General features: G+C 39.6%; 1 pseudogene across 1 annotated transcript; it reads left to right on the top strand.

Moving 5' to 3' along the window:
• The first annotated feature begins 927 nt into the window (after positions 1 to 927).
• LOC310787991 (histone H2B pseudogene) lies at positions 928 to 1,302 on the top strand (annotated as a pseudogene). Its single transcript has one exon. The product of its transcript is annotated as a histone H2B pseudogene (transcript).
• The last annotated feature ends 3,088 nt before the right edge of the window (positions 1,303 to 4,390 follow it).

Here is a 4,390-nt window from a genome sequence, read left to right as displayed (position 1 = left end):
AGGTGGAGGTGGAGTTATTTGAGGAACAGGTAGAGAGTGTGTATGAGGCCAGAAGGATGTCTAGGTTTGTAGAAGGTAGGAAAGAGGATAGTTTATCTGTGTGTCTGTCTTTTAGTGAAGGGATTCCGGAAAGAGTGTTCCTGGACAGTGTGAGCTACAGGGTGAGGCCCTATGAAAGGGCGCCGCTCAGATGTTTCAGTTGTCAAGAGTATGGGCATGTAGCTGCGGTGTGTAGAGGAGATAAAAGGTGTGGTCGGTGTGGGAAGGAAGATTGTGATATGAGGTATGGCAATGAGTGTGAACAGCAGGTGAAATGCCTGCATTGTGAGGGAAAACACTATACAGGATCAGCACAGTGCCCAAAAAGAATCCGAGAAGGAATAGTGAGTAAAGTCAGAGAAAAGAAAGGGTTGTCATATGCTGAGGCTGTCAAAAGTGTGGAGAGGAAACGTGAGAGGGTGGAAAGAAATGAGGATAGCGTGGGTGTACAAAAGGAACCGAGAAAGGAAATGGACAGATCGATTCAGAGTAATGTTATCTGCATGGATAAGAAGCGATTCTTGGCCTTTATTGCTATGGTGTTGAACTGTGCTGCTACTATAACTGGGAAGACTGAGAGGACTGAAATGGTGGTGGATGCTGCAAAGAGGTTCCTGGATGTGGTGGACGTATCGGGAACAGATATCGATAAAATACTGAGGGACGCATTTGCGCAAACTCAGACAATTAACGTCTGAGTGTTAGTATGGACAATATTTATGAATGGGAGCATTTTGGGAAGAAGAACTATAAAGAAGACATCAAATTCCATTTGAACTGTGGAGGGCAGTAATACGCCGAGTAGCGTCTACACTGCCGGAAATCAAAAAGAAGAAGAAGAAGAAGAAGCGGACATCACTCTCTGCTGCAAAGTACCGAGAAGTCACCATGCCTGAAGCCGCGAAGCCAGCGCCCAAGAAGGGCTCCAAGAAAGCCGTGACCAAGACCGCTGCCAAGGGCGGCAAGAAGCGCAGAAAGAGCAGGAAGGAGAGCTACGCCATCTACGTGTACAAGGTGCTGAAGCAGGTCCATCCCGACACCGGCATCTCCTCCAAGGCCATGGGCATCATGAACTCCTTTGTCAACGACATCTTTGAGCGCATCGCCGGTGAGGCGTCTCGCCTGGCTCACTACAACAAGCGCCGCACCATCACTTCCAGGGAGATCCAGACCGCCGTGCGTCTCCTGCTTCCCGGTGAGCTGGCCAAGCACGCCGTGTCCGAGGGCACCAAGGCCGTCACCAAGTACACCAGCTCCAAGTAAACCGCTAGAGCTTCACCACCAACACAAAGGCCCTTTTAAGGGCCACACACAGACTCACAAAGAGCTCCTATATTCTCATTAGGGAAAACGTTATCTGAATTGTGGTTGTTTGTAGTTTGTAGCCTACATCAAGGCAATCCAGCTGTTGTGAAATATGCTATTGAAAGATATTTAGTGGGTTTACACACGAACACTATTGAGAGGACTTCTATATAGATTGCTCATATAATCTAATTAGAGAAAAAAGTTATTGGAATAGTTTAAAGGTCTCATACCCTGTTGGAACACTAGGCCTAAATTATATTTGACTTCTACTGTTGGGTTTATGTCATCCAGGGGGTCCCCAGGAAAAGGGGGCTAATTATATATATATAAGTCTAATCAAATTGATGATCTAATTTGTCAGTTTTTAGGGGTCCTTGAAGATTTTTTTTTAGAACACTGTCGAAAGTGACCTTGACCTTTTTGCAAAGCAGATTTCATTCCACGCATACTTTTACATACTGGGCTAACTGGATGCAATACTTTAGTGCCATTGTACTTAAAAAAATATGAGTAACAATGAATAATGCATTATGTAATAATAATAATATCCTGCCAAAATGCTTTAGAAATGTATAATTTATATTGAATATTCTTGCAATTTCTATCAACTAGAAAAATAAATGTATAATATATTTGATCATTGTATACAATTTGATCATTGTATACAATTTACGAGTTTTTAATACATTTTTAATATCACTTTATACATTATTAATAGCAGTTCTAGCAAATTCTAAGCCCAAACTTGTGGTTGAACAAAGTGAAAATATACAATATTCAAGTAAACACCTTGATGTTAGTTCAAAATTAACAGTGAAAAGACAAAAACATCATTGTCACCCTAAAAGGCATTTATTATAACAATATCCTCATTCTCATAACATTTAAACAGCAGACAATAAGTTGAGGTCAAATATGACTTCCCTCCACATCTGACAGTTCATCAATTTGCTGTTAGAATATCAAAAATAGATGATAAATGTCAAGACTTGTGCTGGCATAACTGCAGCAATCGAGGTTCATTACTCCACTTGCTTTGGGACTGCCCAGCTGTAAAAACATTGTGGTCAGATGTAATAGCCCTAATGTCGAAGTTTCTTAATTTCCCTTTCTCTGTATGTCCTCTATAGTATGTCTGTTGTGCCAAAAAAACAGGCAATAACAATGTCACTGTTGACCAGCTCTGGACACTGGCCTGTTTAACCACTAAGAGACTAATTATTTTAAATTGGAAGGAGTGTAAACCAACCTGCTTCTCCAGGGACTCATGGTTGGAGGAATACCTGGACTTATTAAACATGGAGCGTGCAGCCTGTCTGTTTAAGGACTTTGATAAGGGTCTAGAGGAGGAGCACTGGGATACTGTTCGCAAGTTCTTAACCTGAGTATGTAGGGGTTCTTGTTTGTTTTTTGCTTTGTGCTTTCTTTCTTTATATTGCCATTTGCCGGTAATGAAACCCATGTCTAATATCTGCTGCATCTTTGTTGTACAAATATCATTGTATGCTATGGCAGGCTCAGGCTGACACCCCTGCATCACCCCCCCCCCCCCATCCCTATTATTTTTATTTTATATTTTTAGTTTCTATTGTCTTGTCATGTAGTGCTTTTTCTTTTTTCTCTGTCTTTGTGATGTTATGTTTAAAATGGCAAATACAAAAATTAAATATCAAAAATTTGCTGGGGTCCCCTTGGAGCACCCTCAAAGACCCTTGGGTGGTCCCCAGACTCCACGTTGAGAACCACTATTTTGTTCCAGCTTTATCATCTAATTGAATGAATACAAATATCTTATTAGATTTTTTTTGTACATTCCATTTATTGACGTGTTTAATTTGTGATGATAACTAATGAAATTAGTTCAGTGTGTCCCCCTCTCAGACAGTGTCCTTTATTCCAACATCCAACATTGAAGCCAGATGTATGCAGCCGCTCACAGCTCAAATGTTTTGCATCAGTCATCAGAATTTGCTCCACACTGACGGTGTGACAGTTGTCATCCCCGTGTGCAATATCCTAGTAAAACACTAGATGGAGCCAGATACCAGTGTCCGCCTCCGAGAGCAAGCCCCTTTTAAGCAAGTGATCTGTGCGTCAGTGACCTGCATCCTGCTGTATGTCAGACACATGGCTGTGGAGGGGAAAACTACTAAAGTTGATTTTACTCGTTTTGATACAGTGTGCAAGACAAGAATAGACCGTATATATATAACGGAATTATCAAACTAAAGTATTGGTCAATTCTGATCACCTTTGCTGTTGAAGCTCTCCTGAGCCTCGGCAAGAGCGAGAAGAAAGGTTACAGGAAATTAAATACTGGCTGTCTAAATAATAATGATATTGCATGTCTGAAGAAAGAAATTGCAATCATAAAGAGTTTGAATGTATTGTCTGAGTCTGCTGTCCATTTATGGGAAACTATGAAATCTCGACTCAGCAACTTCTTTAAACATAAATGCAAAATATTGAAACAAGAACAAAATGAAAAATATAAGGAGCTAATGTTGAAATATGTTGATCTGCAAACAAAAGCTAATAAAACAGAAGAAGATAAAGATAACTTGAGTGAAATTGAATCGGAATTGACCAAAATGAATAATATGTGTCATTGCCTATGTATACAAGAACGTATGACAGTAATAGTCCAGGCATTTCACGCAAATATGTGGGTGAACCTCACACTAATTGCAACAAAACCAAACTCAACTGATTTTGTATCCTCAATAGTCCTCAATGAAGGAAAAAAAGTGTTAAGGAAATGGGAAAGTTTTGAAAATGACCTAAATATGATGGTAGCCTGGAAGCCTTTTTTTTTTTTTTTTTTTTTTAATGTGCCATAAATCTCATTACTTATATCCTGTATGTGTGTTTTGCTTCAAGGAGAAAATAAACAAATAAAAAAAAAATGTTAAAAAATAAATAAATAAACGTTTTTGGTAGCATCATATAGGTAATTTTCAAAAATTTCCCTTCATACATTTCCTTAACAATATGTCCTTCATTGAGGACATATTGAGGATACAAAATCAGTTGAGTTTGGTTT

This window comes from Poromitra crassiceps (genome assembly GCF_964638095.1).
Source record: "Poromitra crassiceps genome assembly, chromosome: 13".
Lineage (NCBI taxonomy): Eukaryota > Metazoa > Chordata > Actinopteri > Beryciformes > Melamphaidae > Poromitra > Poromitra crassiceps.
The sequence above is the reverse complement of the archived record's forward strand: the minus strand, read 5'-3'. Positions and strand labels throughout refer to the sequence as shown.